Source organism: Melospiza georgiana, chromosome W, assembly GCF_028018845.1.
Source record: "Melospiza georgiana isolate bMelGeo1 chromosome W, bMelGeo1.pri, whole genome shotgun sequence".
NCBI lineage: Eukaryota > Metazoa > Chordata > Aves > Passeriformes > Passerellidae > Melospiza > Melospiza georgiana.
In genome coordinates, this window is record NC_080464.1 from 32,246,007 (window position 1) to 32,267,942 (window position 21,936).

The following is a 21,936-nucleotide window of genomic DNA, read 5'->3' on the forward strand; positions in this document are numbered from 1 at the left end:
AACACTGGGATTGTGTGCGCACCTTGCCAACTATTAGAAAAAAGTACTTTTGCACTCTCCTGACTTTTCCAGTCACATGAACATTCGATTAGAAGCTGTTTTGGACAACTTTCCTTTTCTTCCTGCCAAACACTTGGCAGACATCCGTGCAACGTCTGGAACACGATGGGAGATGTTTTCTGTGCTGGCACAGTTTTTCCTAGCAGACATAGTGGAAAAGCTTTTTGCCGAGATGTAGATGAGAAGAGGCGCTAAAGACGAAGGTAGGATGCTGTCCGGAGCTAAGAGCCGCTCCCGGGCGTCTTTCGGCAGAAGCCGCGCTAAGGAGAGCACTGTGAGCGGCACAATCGTCTTTGCGCGAAGAAGCCGCTTCTTCGGCTCCGGGAGCCGGAGAGAGCGGCAGCTTCGGAAAGGTGAAGAAGCAAGCTGTACAACACTGGGATTGTGTGCGCACCTTGCCAACTGATACAAAACAGTACTTTTGCACTCTCCTGACTTTTCCAATCACATGAACATTCGATTGGAAGCTGTTTTGGACAACTTTTCTTTTCTTCCTGCCAAACACTTGGCAGACATCCGTGCAACGTCTGGAACACGATTGGAGATGTTTTCAGTGCTGGCACAGTTTTTCCGAGCCAGACATAGTGGAAAAGCTTTTTGCCGAGATGTAGATGAGAAGAGGCGCTAAAGAAGAAGGTAGGATGCTTTCCGGAGCTAAGAGCCGCTCCCGGGCGTCTTTCGGCAGAAGCCGCGCTAAGGAGAGCACTGTGAGCGGCACAATCGTCTTTGCGCGAAGAAGCCGCTTCTTCGGCTCCGGGAGCCGGAGAGAGCGGCAGCTTCGGGAAGGTGAAGAAGCAAGCTGTACAACACTGGGATTGTGTGCGCACCTTGCCAACTGATACAAAACAGTACTTTTTCACTCTCCTCACTTTTCCAGTCACATGAACATTCGATTGGAAGCTGTTTTGGACAACTTTTCTTTTCTTCCTGCCAAACACTTGGCAGACATCCGTGCAACGTCTAGAACACGATGGGAGATGTTTTCTGTGCTGGCACAGTTTTTCCTTGCCAGGCATAGTGGAAAAGCTTTTTGCCGAGATGTAGATGAGAAGAGGCGCTAAAGACGAAGGTTGGATGCTGTCCGGAGCTAAGAGCCGCTCCCGGGCGTCTTTCGGCAGAAGCCGCGCTAAGGAGAGCACTGTGAGCGGCACAATCGTCTTTGCGCGAAGAAGCCGCTTCTTTGGCTCCGGGAGCCGGGTAGAGCGGCAACTTGGAAAAGGTAAAGAAGCAAGCTGTACAACACTGGGATTGTGTGCGCACCTTGCCAACTATTAGAAAACAGTACTTTTGCACTCTCCTGACTTTTCCAATCACATGAACGTTCGATTGGAAGCTGTTTTGGACAACTTTTCTTTTCTTCCTGCCAAACACTTGGCAGACATCCGTGCAACGTCTGGAACACGATGGGAGATGTTTTCTGTGCTGGCACAGTTTTTCCTAGCCAGACATAGTGGAAAAGCTTTTTGCCGAGATGTAGATGAGAAGAGGCGCTAAAGACGAAGGTAGGATGCTGTCCGGAGCTAAGAGCCGCTCCCGGGCGTCTTTCGGCAGAAGCCGCGCTAAGGAGAGCACTGTGAGGGCACAATAGTCTTTGCGCGAAGAAGCCGCATCTCTGGCTCCGGGAGCCGGAGAGAGCGGCAGCTTCGGGAAGGTGAAGAAGCAAGCTGTACAACACTGGGATTGTGTGCGCACCTTGCCAACTATTAGAAAACAGTACTTTTGCACTCTCCTGACTTTTCCAATCACATGAACGTTCGATTGGAAGCTGTTTTGGACAACTTTTCTTTTCTTCCTGCCAAACACTTGGCAGACATCCGTGCAACGTCTAGAACACGATGGGAGATGTTTTCTGTGCTGGCACAGTTTTTCCTAGCCAGACATAGTGGAAAAGCTTTTTGCCGAGATGTAGATGAGAAGAGGCGCTAAAGACGAAGGTAGGATGCTGTCCGGAGCTAAGAGCCGCTCCCGGGCGTCCTTCGGCAGAAGCCGCGCTAAGGAGAGCACTGTGAGCGGCACAATCGTCTTTGCGCGAAGAAGCCGCTTCTTTGGATCTGGGAGCCGGGGAGAGCGGCAACTTGGAAAAGGTAAAGAAGCAAGCTGTACAACACTGGGATTGTGTGCGCACCTTGCCAACTATTAGAAAACAGTACTTTTGCACTCTCCTGACTTTTCCAGTCACATGAACATTCGATTGGAAGCTGTTTTGGACAACTTTTCTTTTCTTCCTGCCAAACACTTGGCAGACATCCGTGCAACGTCTAGAACACGATGGGAGATGTTTTCTGTGCTGGCACAGTTTTCCCTAGCCAGACATAGTGGAAAAGCTTTTTGCCGAGATGTAGATGAGAAGAGGCGCTAAAGACGAAGGTAGGATGCTGTCCGGAGCTAAGAGCCGCTCCCGGGCGTCTTTCGGCAGAAGCCGCGCTAAGGAGAGCGCTGTGAGCAGCACAATCGTCTTTGCGCGAAGAAGCCGCATCTTCGGCTCCGGGAGCCGGAGAGAGCGGCAGCTTCGGGAAGGTGAAGAAGCAAGCTGTACAACACTGGGATTGTGTGTGCACCTTGCCAACTGATACAAAACAGTACTTTTGCACTCTCCTGACTTTTCCAATCACATGAACGTTCGATTGGAAGCTGTTTTGGACAACTTTTCTTTTCTTCCTGCCAAACACTTGGCAGATATCCGTGCAACGTCTAGAACACGATGGGAGATGTTTTCTGTGCTGGCACAGTTTTCCCTAGCCAGACATAGTGGAAAAGCTTTTTGCCGAGATGTAGATGAGAAGAGGCGCTAAAGACGAAGGTAGGATGCTGTCCGGAGCTAAGAGCCGCTCCCGGGCGTCTTTCGGCAGAAGCCGCGCTAAGGAGAGCACTGTGAGCAGCACAATCGTCTTTGCGCGAAGAAGCCGCATCTTCGGCTCCGGGAGCCGGAGAGAGCGGCAGCTTCGGGAAGGTGAAGAAGCAGGCTGTACAACACTGGGATTGTGTGCGCACCTTGCAAACTATTAGAAAACAGTACTTTTGCACTGTCCTGACTTTTCCAATCACATGAACATTCGATCGGAAGCTGTTTTGGACAACTTTTCTTTTCTTCCTGCCAAACACTTGGCAGACATCCGTGCAACGTCTAGAACACGATGGGAGATGTTTTCTGTGCTGACACAGTTTTTCCTAGCCAGACATAGTGGAAAAGCTTTTTGCCGAGATGTAGATGAGAAGATGCGCTAAAGACGAAGGTAGGATGCTCTCCGGAGCTAAGAGCCGCTCCCGGGCGTCTTTCGGCAGAAGCCGCGCTAAGGAGAGCACTGTGAGCGGCACAATCGTCTTTGCGCGAAGAAGCCGCTTCTTCGGCTCTGGGAGCCGGAGAGAGCGGCAGCTTCGGGAAGGTGAAGAAGCAAGCTGTACAACACTGGGATTGTGTGCGCACCTTGCCAACTGATACAAAACAGTACTTTTGCAGTCTCCTGACTTTTCCAGTCACATGAACATTCGATTGGAAGCTGTTTTGGACAACTTTTCTTTTCTTCCTGCCAAACACTTGGCAGACATCCGTGCAACGTCTAGAACACGATGGGAGATGTTTTCTGTGCTGGCACAGTTTTTCCTAGCCAGACATAGTGGAAAAGCTTTTTGCTGAGATGTAGATGAGAAGAGACGCGAAAGACGAAGGTAGGATGCTGTCCGGAGCTAAGAGCCGCTCCCGGGCGTCTTTCGGCAGAAGCCGCGCTAAGGAGAGCACTGTGAGCGGCACAATCGTCTTTGCGCGAAGAAGCCGCTTCTTCGGCTCCGGGAGCCGGAGAGAGCGGCAGCTTCGGGAAGGTGAAGGAGCAAGCTGTACAACACTGGGATTGCGTGCGCACCTTGCCAACTGATACAAAACAGTACTTTTGCACTCTCCTGACTTTTCCAGTCACATGAACATTCGATTAGAAGCTGTTTTGGACAACTTTCCTTTTCTTCCTGCCAAACACTTGGCAGACATCCGTGCAACGTCTGGAACACGATGGGAGATGTTTTCTGTGCTGGCACAGTTTTTCCTAGCAGACATAGTGGAAAAGCTTTTTGCCAAGATGTAGATGAGAAGAGGCGCTAAAGACGAAGGTAGGATGCTGTCCGGAGCTAAGAGCCGCTCCCGGGCGTCTTTCGGCAGAAGCCGCGCTAAGGAGAGCACTGTGAGCGGCACAATCGTCTTTGCGCGAAGAAGCCGCTTCTTCGGCTCCGGGAGCCGGAGAGAGCGGCAGCTTCGGGAAGGTGAAGAAGCAAGCTGTACAACACTGGGATTGCGTGCGCACCTTGCCAACTGATACAAAACAGTACTTTTGCACACTCCTCACTTTTCCAGTCACATGAACATTCGATTGGAAGCTGTTTTGGACAACTTTTCTTTTCTTCCTGCCAAACACTTGGCAGACATCCGTGCAACGTCTGGAACACGATGGGAGATGTTTTCTGTGCTGGCACAGTTTTTCCGAGCCAGACATAGTGGAAAAGCTTTTTGCCGAGATGTAGATGAGAAGAGGCACTAAAGACGAAGGTAGGATGCTGTCCGGAGCTAAGAGCCGCTCCCGGGCGTCTTTCGGCAGAAGCTGCGCTAAGGAGAGCACTGTGAGCGGCACAATCGTCTTTGCGCGAAGAAGCCGCTTCTTCGGCTCCGGGAGCCGGGTAGAGCGGCAACTTGGAAAAGGTAAAGAAGCAAGCTGTACAACACTGGGATTGTGTGCGCACCTTGCCAACTATTAGAAAACAGTACTTTTGCACTCTCCTGACTTTTCCAGTCACATGAACGTTCGATTGGAAGCTGTTTTGGACAACTTTTTTTTTCTTCCTGCCAAACACTTGGCAGAAATCCGTGCAACGTCTAGAACACGATGGGAGATGTTTTCTGTGCTGGCACAGTTTTTCCGAGCCAGACATAGTGGAAAAGCTTTTTGCCGAGATGTAGATGAGAAGAGGCGCTAAAGACGAAGGTAGGATGCTGTCCGGAGCTAAGAGCCGCTCCCGGGCGTCTTTCGGCAGAAGCCGCGCTAAGGAGAGCACTGTGAGCAGCACAATCGTCTTTGCGCGAAGAAGCCGCATCTTCGGCTCCGGGAGCCGGAGAGAGCGGCAGCTTCGGGAAGGTGAAGAAGCAGGCTGTACAACACTGGGATTGTGTGCGCACCTTGCAAACTATTAGAAAACAGTACTTTTGCACTGTCCTGACTTTTCCAATCACATGAACATTCGATCGGAAGCTGTTTTGGACAACTTTTCTTTTCTTCCTGCCAAACACTTGGCAGACATCCGTGCAACGTCTAGAACACGATGGGAGATGTTTTCTGTGCTGACACAGTTTTTCCTAGCCAGACATAGTGGAAAAGCCTTTTGCCGAGATGTAGATGAGAAGAGGCGCTAAAGACGAAGGTAGGATGCTGTCCGGAGCTAAGAGCCGCTCCCGGGCGTCTTTCGGCAGAAGCCGCGCTAAGGAGAGCACTGTGAGGGCACAATAGTCTTTGCGCGAAGAAGCCGCATCTTTGGCTCCGGGAGCCGGAGAGAGCGGCAGCTTCGGGAAGGTGAAGAAGCAAGCTGTACAACACTGGGATTGTGTGCGCACCTTGCCAACTATTAGAAAACAGTACTTTTGCACTCTCCTGACTTTTCCAATCACATGAACGTTCGATTGGAAGCTGTTTTGGACAACTTGTCTTTTCTTCCTGCCAAACACTTGGCAGACATCCGTGCAACGTCTAGAACACGATGGGAGATGTTTTCTGTGCTGGCACAGTTTTTCCTAGCCAGACATAGCGGAAAAGCTTTTTGCCAAGATGTAGATGAGAAGATGCGCTAAAGACGAAGGTAGGATGCTGTCCGGAGCTAAGAGCCGCTCCCGGGCGTCTTTCGGCAGAAGCCGCGCTAAGGAGAGCACTGTGAGCGGCACAATCGTCTTTGCGCGAAGAAGCCGCTTCTTCGGCTCTGGGAGCCGGAGAGAGCGGCAGCTTCGGGAAGGTGAAGAAGCAAGCTGTACAACACTGGGATTGTGTGCGCACCTTGCCAACTGATACAAAACAGTACTTTTGCAGTCTCCTGACTTTTCCAGTCACATGAACATTCGATTGGAAGCTGTTTTGGACAACTTTTCTTTTCTTCCTGCCAAACACTTGGCAGACATCCGTGCAACGTCTAGAACACGATGGGAGATGTTTTCTGTGCTGGCACAGTTTTTCCTAGCCAGACATAGTGGAAAAGCTTTTTGCTGAGATGTAGATGAGAAGAGGCGCTAAAGACGAAGGTAGGATGCTGTCCGGAGCTAAGAGCCGCTCCCGGGCGTCTTTCGGCAGAAGCCGCGCTAAGGAGAGCACTGTGAGCGGCACAATCGTCTTTGCGCGAAGAAGCCGCTTCTTCGGCTCCGGGAGCCGGAGAGAGCGGCAGCTTCGGGAAGGTGAAGGAGCAAGCTGTACAACACTGGGATTGCGTGCGCACCTTGCCAACTGATACAAAACAGTACTTTTGCACTCTCCTGACTTTTCCAGTCACATGAACATTCGATTAGAAGCTGTTTTGGACAACTTTCCTTTTCTTCCTGCCAAACACTTGGCAGACATCCGTGCAACGTCTGGAACACGATGGGAGATGTTTTCTGTGCTGGCACAGTTTTTCCTAGCAGACATAGTGGAAAAGCTTTTTGCCAAGATGTAGATGAGAAGAGGCGCTAAAGACGAAGGTAGGATGCTGTCCGGAGCTAAGAGCCGCTCCCGGGCGTCTTTCGGCAGAAGCCGCGCTAAGGAGAGCACTGTGAGCGGCACAATCGTCTTTGCGCGAAGAAGCCGCTTCTTCGGCTCCGGGAGCCGGAGAGAGCGGCAGCTTCGGGAAGGTGAAGAAGCAAGCTGTACAACACTGGGATTGTGTGCGCACCTTGCCAACTGATACAAAACAGTACTTTTGCACTCTCCTGACTTTTCCAATCACATGAACATTCGATCGGAAGCTGTTTTGGACAACTTTTCTTTTCTTCCTGCCAAACACTTGGCAGACATCCGTGCAACGTCTAGAACACGATGGGAGATGTTTTCTGTGCTGGCACAGTTTTTCCTAGCCAGACATAGTGGAAAAGCTTTTTGCCGAGATGTAGATGAGAAGAGGCGCTAAAGACGAAGGTAGGATGCTGTCCGGAGCTAAGAGCCGCTCCCGGGCGTCCTTCGGTAGAAGCCGCGCTAAGGAGAGCACTGTGAGCAGCACAATCGTCTTTGTGCGAAGAAGCCGCATCTTCGGCTCCGGGAGCCGGAGAGAGCGGCAGCTTCGGGAAGGTGAAGAAGCAAGCTGTACAACACTGGGATTGTGTGCGCACCTTGCCAACTATTAGAAAACAGTACTTTTGCACTGTCCTGACTTTTCCAATCACATGAACATTCGATCGGAAGCTGTTTTGGAAAACTTTTCTTTTCTTCCTGCCAAACACTTGGCAGACATCCGTGCAACGTCTAGAACACGATGGGAGATGTTTTCTGTGCTGGCACAGTTTTTCCTAGCCAGGCATAGTGGTAAAGCTTTTTGCCGAGATGTAGATGAGAAGAGGCGCTAAAGACGAAGGTTGGATGCTGTCCGGAGCTAAGAGCCGCTCCCGGGCGTCTTTCGGCAGAAGCCGCGCTAAGGAGAGCACTGTGGGCGACACAATCGTCTTTGCGCAAAGAAACCGCTTCTTCAGCTCCGGGAGCCGGAGAGAGCGGCAGCTTCGGGAAGGTGAAGAAGCAAGCTGTACAACACTGGGATTGTGTGCGCACCTTGCCAACTATTAGAAAACAGTACTTTTGCACTCTACTGACTTTTCCAGTCACATGAACATTCGATTGGAAGCTGTTTTGGACAACTTTTTTTTTCTTCCTGCCAAACACTTGGCAGAAATCCGTGCAACGTCTAGAACACGATGGGAGATGTTTTCTGTGCTGGCACAGTTTTTCCGAGCCAGACATAGTGGAAAAGCTTTTTGCCGAAATGTAGATGAGAAGAGGCGCTAAAGACGAAGGTAGGATGCTGTCCGGAGCTAAGAGCCGCTCCCGGGCGTCTTTCGGCAGAAGCCGCGCTAAGGAGAGCACTGTGAGCGGCACAATCGTCTTTGCGCGAAGAAGCCGCTTCTTCGGCTCCGGAAGCCGGAGAGAGCGGCAGCTTCGGAATGGTGAAGAAGCAAGCTGTACAACACTGGGATTGTGTGCGCACCTTGCCAACTATTAGAAAACAGTACTTTTGCACTCTCCTGACTTTTCCAGTAACATGAACGTTCGATTGGAAGCTGTTTTGGACAACTTTTCTTTTCTTCCTGCCAAACACTTGGCAGACATCCGTGCAACGTCTAGAACACGATGGGAGATGTTTTCAGTGCTGGCACTGTTTTTCCTGAGCCAGACATAGTGGAAAAGCTTTTTGCCGAGATGTAGATGAGAAGAGGCGCTAAAGACGAAGGTAGGATGCTGTCCGGAGCTAAGAGCCGGTCCCGGGCGTCTTTCGGCAGAAGCCGCGCTAAGGAGAGCACTGTGAGCGGCACAATCGTCTTTGCGCGAAGAAGCCGCTTCTTCGGCTCCGGGAGCCGGGTAGAGCGGCAACTTGGAAAAGGTAAAGAAGCAAGCTGTACAACACTGGGATTGTGTGCGCACCTTGCCAACTATTAGAAAACAGTACTTTTGCACTCTCCTGACTTTTCCAATCACATGAACATTCGATCGGAAGCTGTTTTGGACAACTTTTCTTTTCTTCCTGCCAAACACTTGGCAGACATTTGTGCAACGTCTAGAAGACGATCGGAGATGTTTTCTGTGCTGGCACAGTTTTTCCTAGCCAGGCATAGTGGAAAAGCTTTTTGCCGAGATGTAGATGAGAAGAGGCGCTAAAGACGAAGGTAGGATGCTGTCCGGAGCTAAGAGCCGCTCCCGGGCGTCTTTCGGCAGAAGCCGCGCTAAGGAGAGCACTGTGAGCGGCACAATCGTCTTTGCGCGAAGAAGCCGCATCTTCGGCTCCGGGAGCCGGAGAGAGCGGCAGCTTCGGGAAGGTGAAGAAGCAAGCTGTACAACACTGGGATTGTGTGCGCACCTTGCCAACTATTAGAAAACAGTACTTTTGCACTGTCCTGACTTTTCCAATCACATGAACATTCGATCGGAAGCTGTTTTGGACAACTTTTCTTTTCTTCCTGCCAAACACTTTGCAGACATTTGTGCAACGTCTAGAAGTCGATCGGAGATGTTTTCTGTGCTGGCACAGTTTTTCCTAGCCAGACATAGTGGAAAAGCTTTTTGCCGAAATGTAGATGAGAATAGGCGCTAAAGACGAAGGTAGGATGCTGTCCGGAGCTAAGAGCCGCTCCCGGGCGTCTTTCGGCAGAAGCCGCGCTAAGGAGAGCACTGTGAGCGGCACAATCGTCTTTGCGCGAAGAAGCCGCATTTTCGGCTCCGGGAGCCGGAGAGAGCGGCAGCTTCGGAATGGTGAAGAAGCAAGCTGTACAACACTGGGATTGTGTGCGCACCTTGCCAACTGATACAAAACAGTACTTTTGCACTCTCCTGACTTTTCCAGTAACATGAACATTCGATTGGAAGCTGTTTTGGACAACTTTTCTTTTCTTCCTGCCAAACACTTGGCAGACATCCGTGCAACGTCTAGAACACGATGGGAGATGTTTTCAGTGCTGGCACAGTTTTTCCGAGCCAGACATAGTGGAAAAGCTTTTTGCCGAGATGTAGATGAGAAGAGGCACTAAAGACGAAGGTAGGATGCTGTCCGGAGCTAAGAGCCGCTCCTGGGCGTCTTTCAGCAAAAGCTGCGCTAAGGAGAGCACGGTGAGCGGCACAATCGTCTTTGCGCGAAGAAGCCGCTTCTTCGGCTCCGGGAGCCGGGTAGAGCGGCAACTTGGAAAAGGTAAAGAAGCAAGCTGTACAACACTGGGATTGTGTGCGCACCTTGCCAACTATTAGAAAACAGTACTTTTGCACTCTCCTGACTTTTCCAGTCACATGAACATTCGATTGGAAGCTGTTTTGGACAACTTTTTTTTTCTTCCTGCCAAACACTTGGCAGAAATCCGTGCAACGTCTAGAACACGATGGGAGATGTTTTCTGTGCTGGCACAGTTTTTCCGAGCCAGACATAGTGGAAAAGCTTTTTGCCGAGATGTAGATGAGAAGAGGCGCTAAAGACGAAGGTAGGATGCTGTCCGGAGCTAAGAGCCGCTCCCGGGCGTCCTTCGGCAGAAGCCGCGCTAAGGAGAGCACTGTGAGCGGCACAATCGTCTTTGCGCGAAGAAGCTGCATCTTCGGCTCCGGGAGCCGGAGAGAGCGGCAGCTTCGGGAAGGTGAAGAAGCAAGCTGTACAACACTGGGATTGTGTGCGCACCTTGCCAACTGATACAAAACAGTACTTTTGCACTCTCCTGACTTTTCCAATCACATGAACGTTCGATTGGAAGCTGTTTTGGACAACTTTTCTTTTCTTCCTGCCAAACACTTGGCAGACATCCGTGCAACGTCTAGAACACGATGGGAGATGTTTTCTGTGCTGGCACAGTTTTTCCTAGCCAGACATAGTGGAAAAGCTTTTTGCCGAGATGTAAATGAGAAGAGGCGCTAAAGACGAAGGTAGGATGCTGTCCGGAGCTAAGAGCCGGTCCGGGGCGTCTTTCGGCAGAATCCGCGCTAAGGAGAGCACTGTGAGCGGCACAATCGTCTTTGCGCGAAGAAGCCGCTTCTTCGGCTCCGGGAGCCGGGTAGAGCGGCAACTTGGAAAAGGTAAAGAAGCAAGCTGTACAACACTGGGATTGTGTGCGCACCTTGCCAACTGATACAAAACAGTACTTTTGCACTCTCCTGACTTTTCCAATCACATGAACGTTCGATTGGAAGCTGTTTTGGACAACTTTTCTTTTCTTCCTGCCAAACACTTGGCAGACATCCGTGCAACGTCTAGAACACGATGGGAGATGTTTTCTGTGCTGGCACAGTTTTTCCGAGCTAGACATATGGAAAAGCTTTTTGCCGAAATGTAGATGAGAAGAGGCGCTAAAGACGAAGGTAGGATGCTGTCCGGAGCTAAGAGCCGCTCCCGGGCGTCCTTCGGCAGAAGCCGCGCTAAGGAGAGCACTGTGAGCGGCACAAACGTCTTTGCGCGAAGAAGCCGCATCTTCGGCTCCGGGAGCCGGAGAGAGCGGCAGCTTCGGGAAGGTGAAGAAGCAAGCTGTACAACACTGGGATTGTGTGCGCACCTTGCCAACTATTAGAAAACAGTACTTTTGCACTCTCCTGACTTTTCCAATCACATGAACGTTCGATTGGAAGCTGTTTTGGACAACTTTTCTTTTCTTCCTGCCAAACACTTGGCAGACATCCGTGCAACGTCTAGAACACAATTGGAGATGTTTTCTGTGCTGGCAAAGTTTTTCCTAGCAGACATAGTGGAAAAGCTTTTTGCCGAGATGTAGATGAGAAGAGGCGCTAAAGACGAAGGTAGGATGCTGTCCGGAGCTAAGAGCCGCTCCCGGGCGTCCTTCGGCAGAAGCCGCGCTAAGGAGAGCACTGTGAGCGGCACAATCGTCTTTGCGCGAAGAAGCCGCATCTTCGGCTCCGGGAGCCGGGGAGAGCGGCAGCTTCGGGAAGGTGAAGAAGCAAGCTGTACAACACTGGGATTGTGTGCGCAGCTTGCCAACTGATACAAAACAGTACTTTTGCACTCTCCTCACTTTTCCAGTCACATGAACATTCGATTGGAAGCTGTTTTGGACAACTTTTTTTTTCTTCCTGCCAAACACTTGGCAGACATCCGTGCAACGTCTAGAACACGATGGGAGATGTTTTCTGTGCTGGCACAGTTTTTCCTAGCCAGGCATAGTGGAAAAGCTTTTTGCCGAGATGTAGATGAGAAGAGGCGCTAAAGACGAAGGTTGGATGCTGTCCGGAGCTAAGAGCCGCTCCCGGGCGTCTTTCGGCAGAAGCCGCGCTAAGGAGAGCACTGTGAGCGGCACAATCGTCTTTGCGCAAAGAAGCCGCTTCTTCAGCTCCGGGAGCCGGAGAGAGCGGCAGCTTCGGGAAGGTGAAGAAGCAAGCTGTACAACACTGGGATTGTGTGCGCACCTTGCCAACTATTAGAAAACAGTACTTTTGCACTCTCCTGACTTTTCCAATCACATGAACGTTTGATTGGAAGCTGTTTTGGACAACTTTTCTCTTCTTCCTGCCAAACACTTGGCAGACATCCGTGCAACGTCTAGAACACGATGGGAGATGTTTTCTGTGCTGGCACAGTTTTTCCTAGCCAGACATAGTGGAAAAGCTTTTTGCCGAGATGTAGATGAGAAGAGGCGCTAAAGACGAAGGTAGGATGCTGTCCGGAGCTAAGAGCCGCTTCGGGGCGTCTTTCGGCAGAAGCCGCGCTAAGGAGAGCACTGTGAGCGGCACAATCGTCTTTGCGCGAAGAAGCCGCTTCTTCGGCTCCGGGAGCCGGGTAGAGCGGCAACTTGGAAAAGGTAAAGAAGCAAGCTGTACAACACTGGGATTGTGTGCGCAGCTTGCCAACTGATACAAAACAGTACTTTTGCACTCTCCTCACTTTTCCAGTCACATGAACATTCGATTGGAAGCTGTTTTGGACAACTTTTCTTTTCTTCCTGCCAAACACTTGGCAGACATCCGTGCAACGTCTAGAACACGATGGGAGATGTTTTCTGTGCTGGCACAGTTTTTCCTAGCCAGGCATAGTGGAAAAGCTTTTTGCCGAGATGTAGATGAGAAGAGGCGCTAAAGACGAAGGTTGGATGCTGTCCGGAGCTAAGAGCCGCTCCCGGGCGTCTTTCGGCAGAAGCCGCGCTAAGGAGAGCACTGTGAGCGGCACAATCGTCTTTGCGCAAAGAAGCCGCTTCTTCAGCTCCGGGAGCCGGAGAGAGCGGCAGCTTCGGGAAGGTGAAGAAGCAAGCTGTACAACACTGGGATTGTGTGCGCACCTTGCCAACTATTAGAAAACAGTACTTTTGCACTCTCCTGACTTTTCCAATCACATGAACGTTTGATTGGAAGCTGTTTTGGACAACTTTTCTCTTCTTCCTGCCAAACACTTGGCAGACATCCGTGCAACGTCTAGAACACGATGGGAGATGTTTTCTGTGCTGGCACAGTTTTTCCTAGCCAGACATAGTGGAAAAGCTTTTTGCCGAGATGTAGATGAGAAGAGGCGCTAAAGACGAAGGTAGGATGCTGTCCGGAGCTAAGAGCCGCTTCGGGGCGTCTTTCGGCAGAAGCCGCTCTAAGGAGAGCACTGTGAGCGGCACAATCGTCTTTGCGCGAAGAAGCCGCTTCTTCGGCTCCGGGAGCCGGGTAGAGCGGCAACTTGGAAAAGGTAAAGAAGCAAGCTGTACAACACTGGGATTGTGTGCGCACCTTGCCAACTGATACAAAACAGTACTTTTGCACTCTCCTGACTTTTCCAATCACATGAACGTTCGATTGGAAGCTGTTTTGGACAACTTTTCTTTTCTTCCTGCCAAACACTTGGCAGACATCCGTGCAACGTCTAGAACACGATGGGAGATGTTTTCTGTGCTGGCACAGTTTTTCCGAGCTAGACATATGGAAAAGCTTTTTGCCGAAATGTAGATGAGAAGAGGCGCTAAAGACGAAGGTAGGATGCTGTCCGGAGCTAAGAGCCGCTCCCGGGCGTCCTTCGGCAGAAGCCGCGCTAAGGAGAGCACTGTGAGCGGCACAATCGTCTTTGCGCGAAGAAGCCGCATCTTCGGCTCCGGGAGCCGGAGAGAGCGGCAGCTTCGGGAAGGTGAAGAAGCAAGCTGTACAACACTGGGATTGTGTGCGCACCTTGCCAACTATTAGAAAACAGTACTTTTGCACTCTCCTGACTTTTCCAATCACATGAACGTTCGATTGGAAGCTGTTTTGGACAACTTTTCTTTTCTTCCTGCCAAACACTTGGCAGACATCCGTGCAACGTCTAGAACACAATTGGAGATGTTTTCTGTGCTGGCACAGTTTTTCCTAGCCAGACATAGTGGAAAAGCTTTTTGCCGAGATGTAGATGAGAAGAGGCGCTAAAGACGAAGGTAGGATGCTGTCCGGAGCTAAGAGCCGCTCCCGGGCGTCCTTCGGCAGAAGCCGCGCTAAGGAGAGCACTGTGAGCGGCACAATCGTCTTTGCGCGAAGAAGCCGCATCTTCGGCTCCGGGAGCCGGGGAGAGCGGCAGCTTCGGGAAGGTGAAGAAGCAAGCTGTACAACACTGGGATTGTGTGCGCAGCTTGCCAACTGATACAAAACAGTACTTTTGCACTCTCCTCACTTTTCCAGTCACATGAACATTCGATTGGAAGCTGTTTTGGACAACTTTTTTTTTCTTCCTGCCAAACACTTGGCAGACATCCGTGCAACGTCTAGAACACGATGGGAGATGTTTTCTGTGCTGGCACAGTTTTTCCTAGCCAGGCATAGTGGAAAAGCTTTTTGCCGAGATGTAGATGAGAAGAGGCGCTAAAGACGAAGGTTGGATGCTGTCCGGAGCTAAGAGCCGCTCCCGGGCGTCTTTCGGCAGAAGCCGCGCTAAGGAGAGCACTGTGAGCGGCACAATCGTCTTTGCGCAAAGAAGCCGCATCTTCAGCTCCGGGAGCCGGAGAGAGCGGCAGCTTCGGGAAGGTGAAGAAGCAAGCTGTACAACACTGGGATTGTGTGCGCACCTTGCCAACTATTAGAAAACAGTACTTTTGCACTCTCCTGACTTTTCCAATCACATGAACGTTTGATTGGAAGCTGTTTTGGACAACTTTTCTCTTCTTCCTGCCAAACACTTGGCAGACATCCGTGCAACGTCTAGAACACGATGGGAGATGTTTTCTGTGCTGGCACAGTTTTTCCTAGCCAGACATAGTGGAAAAGCTTTTTGCCGAGATGTAGATGAGAAGAGGCGCTAAAGACGAAGGTAGGATGCTGTCCGGAGCTAAGAGCCGCTTCGGGGCGTCTTTCGGCAGAAGCCGCTCTAAGGAGAGCACTGTGAGCGGCACAATCGTCTTTGCGCGAAGAAGCCGCTTCTTCGGCTCCGGGAGCCGGGTAGAGCGGCAACTTGGAAAAGGTAAAGAAGCAAGCTGTACAACACTGGGATTGTGTGCGCACCTTGCCAACTGATACAAAACAGTACTTTTGCACTCTCCTGACTTTTCCAATCACATGAACGTTCGATTGGAAGCTGTTTTGGACAACTTTTCTTTTCTTCCTGCCAAACACTTGGCAGACATCCGTGCAACGTCTAGAACACGATGGGAGATGTTTTCTGTGCTGGCACAGTTTTTCCGAGCTAGACATATGGAAAAGCTTTTTGCCGAAATGTAGATGAGAAGAGGCGCTAAAGACGAAGGTAGGATGCTGTCCGGAGCTAAGAGCCGCTCCCGGGCGTCCTTCGGCAGAAGCCGCGCTAAGGAGAGCACTGTGAGCGGCACAATCGTCTTTGCGCGAAGAAGCCGCATCTTCGGCTCCGGGAGCCGGAGAGAGCGGCAGCTTCGGGAAGGTGAAGAAGCAAGCTGTACAACACTGGGATTGTGTGCGCACCTTGCCAACTATTAGAAAACAGTACTTTTGCACTCTCCTGACTTTTCCAATCACATGAACGTTCGATTGGAAGCTGTTTTGGACAACTTTTCTTTTCTTCCTGCCAAACACTTGGCAGACATCCGTGCAACGTCTAGAACACAATTGGAGATGTTTTCTGTGCTGGCACAGTTTTTCCTAGCCAGACATAGTGGAAAAGCTTTTTGCCGAGATGTAGATGAGAAGAGGCGCTAAAGACGAAGGTAGGATGCTGTCCGGAGCTAAGAGCCGCTCCCGGGCGTCCTTCGGCAGAAGCCGCGCTAAGGAGAGCACTGTGAGCGGCACAATCGTCTTTGCGCGAAGAAGCCGCATCTTCGGCTCCGGGAGCCGGGGAGAGCGGCAGCTTCGGGAAGGTGAAGAAGCAAGCTGTACAACACTGGGATTGTGTGCGCAGCTTGCCAACTGATACAAAACAGTACTTTTGCACTCTCCTCACTTTTCCAGTCACATGAACATTCGATTGGAAGCTGTTTTGGACAACTTTTTTTTTCTTCCTGCCAAACACTTGGCAGACATCCGTGCAACGTCTAGAACACGATGGGAGATGTTTTCTGTGCTGGCACAGTTTTTCCTAGCCAGGCATAGTGGAAAAGCTTTTTGCCGAGATGTAGATGAGAAGAGGCGCTAAAGACGAAGGTTGGATGCTGTCCGGAGCTAAGAGCCGCTCCCGGGCGTCTTTCGGCAGAAGCCGCGCTAAGGAGAGCACTGTGAGCGGCACAATCGTCTTTGCGCAAAGAAGCCGCATCTTCAGCTCCGGGAGCCGGAGAGAGCGGCAGCTTCGGGAAGGTGAAGAAGCAAGCTGTACAACACTGGGATTGTGTGCGCACCTTGCCAACTATTAGAAAACAGTACTTTTGCACTCTCCTGACTTTTCCAATCACATGAACGTTTGATTGGAAGCTGTTTTGGACAACTTTTCTCTTCTTCCTGCCAAACACTTGGCAGACATCCGTGCAACGTCTAGAACACGATGGGAGATGTTTTCTGTGCTGGCACAGTTTTTCCTAGCCAGACATAGTGGAAAAGCTTTTTGCCGAGATGTAGATGAGAAGAGGCGCTAAAGACGAAGGTAGGATGCTGTCCGGAGCTAAGAGCCGCTTCGGGGCGTCTTTCGGCAGAAGCCGCGCTAAGGAGAGCACTGTGAGCGGCACAATCGTCTTTGCGCGAAGAAGCCGCTTCTTCGGCTCCGGGAGCCGGGTAGAGCGGCAACTTGGAAAAGGTAAAGAAGCAAGCTGTACAACACTGGGATTGTGTGCGCAGCTTGCCAACTGATACAAAACAGTACTTTTGCACTCTCCTCACTTTTCCAGTCACATGAACATTCGATTGGAAGCTGTTTTGGACAACTTTTCTTTTCTTCCTGCCAAACACTTGGCAGACATCCGTGCAACGTCTAGAACACGATGGGAGATGTTTTCTGTGCTGGCACAGTTTTTCCTAGCCAGGCATAGTGGAAAAGCTTTTTGCCGAGATGTAGATGAGAAGAGGCGCTAAAGACGAAGGTTGGATGCTGTCCGGAGCTAAGAGCCGCTCCCGGGCGTCTTTCGGCAGAAGCCGCGCTAAGGAGAGCACTGTGAGCGGCACAATCGTCTTTGCGCAAAGAAGCCGCTTCTTCAGCTCCGGGAGCCGGAGAGAGCGGCAGCTTCGGGAAGGTGAAGAAGCAAGCTGTACAACACTGGGATTGTGTGCGCACCTTGCCAACTATTAGAAAACAGTACTTTTGCACTCTCCTGACTTTTCCAATCACATGAACGTTTGATTGGAAGCTGTTTTGGACAACTTTTCTCTTCTTCCTGCCAAACACTTGGCAGACATCCGTGCAACGTCTAGAACACGATGGGAGATGTTTTCTGTGCTGGCACAGTTTTTCCTAGCCAGACATAGTGGAAAAGCTTTTTGCCGAGATGTAGATGAGAAGAGGCGCTAAAGACGAAGGTAGGATGCTGTCCGGAGCTAAGAGCCGCTTCGGGGCGTCTTTCGGCAGAAGCCGCTCTAAGGAGAGCACTGTGAGCGGCACAATCGTCTTTGCGCGAAGAAGCCGCTTCTTCGGCTCCGGGAGCCGGGTAGAGCGGCAACTTGGAAAAGGTAAAGAAGCAAGCTGTACAACACTGGGATTGTGTGCGCACCTTGCCAACTATTAGAAAACAGTACTTTTGCACTCTCCTGACTTTTCCAGTCACATGAACATTCGATTGGAAGCTGTTTTGGACAACTTTTTTTTTCTTCCTGCCAAACACTTGGCAGAAATCCGTGCAACGTCTAGAACACGATGGGAGATGTTTTCTGTGCTGGCACAGTTTTTCCGAGCCAGACATAGTGGAAAAGCTTTTTGCCGAAATGTAGATGAGAAGAGGCGCTAAAGACGAAGGTAGGATGCTGTCCGGAGCTAAGAGCCGCTCCCGGGCGTCCTTCGGCAGATACCGCGCTAAGGAGAGCACTGTGAGCGGCACAATCGTCTTTGCGCGAAGAAGCCGCTTCTTCGGCTCCGGGAGCCGGAGAGAGCGGCAGCTTCGGAAAGGTGAAGAAGCAAGCTGTACAACACTGGGATTGTGTGCGCACCTTGCCAACTGATACAAAACAGTACTTTTGCACTCTCCGGACTTTTCCAATCACATGAACGTTCGATTGGAAGCTGTTTTGGACAACTTTTCTTTTCTTCCTGCCAAACACTTGGCAGACATCCGTGCAACGTCTAGAACACGATGGGAGATGTTTTCTGTGCTGGCACAGTTTTTCCTAGCCAGACATAGTGGAAAAGCTTTTTGCCGAGATGTAAATGAGAAGAGGCGCTAAAGACGAAGGTAGGATGCTGTCCGGAGCTAAGAGCCGCTCCGGGGCGTCTTTCGGCAGAAGCCGCGCTAAGGAGAGCACTGTGAGCGGCACAATCGTCTTTGCGCGAAGAAGCCGCTTCTTCGGCTCCGGGAGCCGGGTAGAGCGGCAACTTGGAAAAGGTAAAGAAGCAAGCTGTACAACACTGGGATTGTGTGCGCACCTTGCCAACTATTAGAAAACAGTACTTTTGCACTCTACTGACTTTTCCAGTCACATGAACATTCGATTGGAAGCTGTTTTGGACAACTTTTTTTTTCTTCCTGCCAAACACTTGGCAGAAATCCGTGCAACGTCTAGAACACGATGGGAGATGTTTTCTGTGCTGGCACAGTTTTTCCGAGCCAGACATAGTGGAAAAGCTTTTTGCCGAAATGTAGATGAGAAGAGGCGCTAAAGACGAAGGTAGGATGCTGTCCGGAGCTAAGAGCCGCTCCCGGGCGTCCTTCGGCAGAAGCCGCGCTAAGGAGAGCACTGTGAGCGGCACAATCGTCTTTGCGTGAAGAAGCCTCATCTTCGGCTCCGGGAGCCGGAGAGAGCGGCAACTTGGAAAAGGTAAAGAAGCAAGCTGTACAACACTGGGATTGTGTGCGCACCTTGCCAACTATTAGAACACAGTACTTTTGCACTCTACTGACTTTTCCAGTCACATGAACATTCGATTGGAAGCTGTTTTGGACAACTTTTTTTTTCTTCCTGCCAAACACTTGGCAGAAATCCGTGCAACGTCTAGAACACGATGGGAGATGTTTTCTGTGCTGGCACAGTTTTTCCGAGCCAGACATATGGAAAAGCTTTTTGCCGAAATGTAGATGAGAAGAGGCGCTAAAGACGAAGGTAGGATGCTGTCCGGAGCTAAGAGCCGCTCCGGGGCGTCCTTCGGCAGAAGCCGCGCTAAGGAGAGCACTGTGAGCGGCACAATCGTCTTTGCGTGAAGAAGCCGCATCTTCGGCTCCGGGAGCCGGAGAGAGCGGCAGCTTCGGGAAGGTGAAGAAGCAAGCTGTACAACACTGGGATTGTGTGCGCACCTTGCCAACTATTAGAAAACAGTACTTTTGCACTCTCCTGACTTTTCCAATCACATGAACGTTCGATTGGAAGCTGTTTTGGACAACTTTTCTTATCTTCCTGCCAAACACTTGGCAGACATCCGTGCAACATTTAGAACACAATTGGAGATGTTTTCTGTGCTGGCACAGTTTTTCCGAGCCAGACATAGTGGAAAAGCTTTTTGCTGAGATGTAGATGAGAAGAGGCGCTAAAGATGAAGGTAGGATGCTCTCCGGAGTTAAGAGCCGCTCCCGGGCGTCTTTCGGCAGAAGCCGCGCTAAGGAGAGCACTGTGAGCGGCACAATCGTCTTTGCGCGAAGAAGCCGCTTCTTCGGCTCCGGGAGCCGGAGAGGCGGCAGCTTCGGGATGGTGAAGAAGCAAGCTGTACAACACTGGGATTGCGTGCGCACCTTGCCAACTGATACAAAATAGTACTTTTGCACTCTCCTGACTTTTCCAGTCACATGAACATTCGATTAGAAGCTTTTTTGGACAACTTTCCTTTTCTTCCTGCCAAACACTTGGCAGACATCCGTGCAACGTCTGGAACACGATGGGAGATGTTTTCTGTGCTGGCACAGTTTTTCCCTGCAGACATAGTGGAAAAGCTTTTTGCTGAGATGTAGATGAGAAGAGGCGCTAAAGACGAAGGTAGGATGCTGTCCGGAGCTAAGAGCCGCTCCCGGGCGTCTTTCGGCAGAAGCCGCGCTAAGGAGAGCACTGTGAGCGGCACAATCGTCTTTGCGCGAAGAAGCCGCTTCTTTAGCTCCGGGAGCCGGAGAGAGCGGCAGCTTCGGGAAGGTGAAGAAGCAAGCTGTACAACACTGGGATTGTGTGCGCACCTTGCCAACTATTAGAAAACAGTACTTTTGCACTCTCCTGACTTTTCCAATCACATGAACGTTCGATTGGAAGCTGTTTTGGACAACTTTTCTTTTCTTCCTGCCAAACACTTGGCAGACATCCGTGCAACGTCTAGAACACGATGGGAGATGTTTTCTGTGCTGGCACAGTTTTTCCGAGCCAGACATAGTGGAAAAGCTTTTTGCCGAAATGTAGATGAGAAGAGGCGCTAAAGACGAAGGTAGGATGCTGTCCGGAGCTAAGAGCCGCTCCCGGGCGTCCTTCGGCAGAAGTCGTGCTAAGGAGAGCACTGTGAGCGGCACAATCGTCTTTGCGCAAAGAAGTCGCATCTTCGGCTCCGGGAGCCGGGGAGAGCGGCAGCTTCGGGAAGGTGAAGAAGCAAGCTGTACAACACTGGGATTGTGTGCGCACCTTGCCAACTATTAGAAAACAGTACTTTTGCACTCTCCTGACTTTTCCAATCACATGAACATTCGATCGGAAGCTGTTTTGGACAACTTTTCTTTTCTTCCTTCCAAACACTTGGCAGACATCCGTGCAACGTCTAGAACACGATGGGAGATGTTTTCTGTGCTGGCACAGTTTTTCCTAGCCAAGCATAGTGGAAAAGCTTTTTGCCGAGATGTAGATGAGAAGAGGCGCTAAAGACGAAGGTTGGATGCTGTCCGGAGCTAAGAGCCGCTCCCGGGCGTCTTTCGGCAGAAGCCGCGCTAAGGAGAGCACTGTGGGCGACACAATCGTCTTTGCGCAAAGAAGCCGCTTCTTCGGCTCCGGGAGCCGGAGAGAGCGGCAGCTTCGGGAAGGTGAAGAAGCAAGCTGTACAACACTGGGATTGTGTGCGCACCTTGCCAACTATTAGAAAACAGTACTTTTGCACTCTCCTGACTTTTCCAATCACATGAACGTTCGATTGGAAGCTGTTTTGGACAACTTTTCTTTTCTTCCTGCCAAACACTTGGCAGACATCCGTGCAACGTCTAGAACACAATTGGAGATGTTTTCTGTGCTGGCACAGTTTTTCTGAGCCAGACATAGTGGAAAAGCTTTTTGCTGAGATGTAGATGAGAAGAGGTGCTAAAGACGAAGGTAGGATGCTCTCCGGAGCTAAGAGCCGCTCCCGGGCGTCTTTCGGCAGAAGCCGCGCTAAGGAGAGCACTGTGAGCGGCACAATCGTCTTTGCGCGAAGAAGCCGCTTCTTCGGCTCCGGGAGCCGGAGAGAGCGGCAGCTTCGGGAAGGTGAAGAAGCAAGCTGTACAACACTGGGATTGCATGCGCACCTTGCCAACTGATACAAAATTGTACTTTTGCACTGTCCTGACTTTTCCAGTCACATGAACATTCGATTGGAAGCTGTTTTGGACAACTTTTCTTTTCTTCCTGCCAAACACTTGGCAGATATCCGTGCAACGTCTAGAACACGATTGGAGATGTTTTCAGTGCTGGCACAGTTTTTCCGAGCCAGACATAGTGGAAAAGCTTTTTGCCGAGATGTAGATGAGAAGAGGCGCTAAAGAAGAAGGTAGGATGCTGTCCGGAGCTAAGAGCCGCTCCC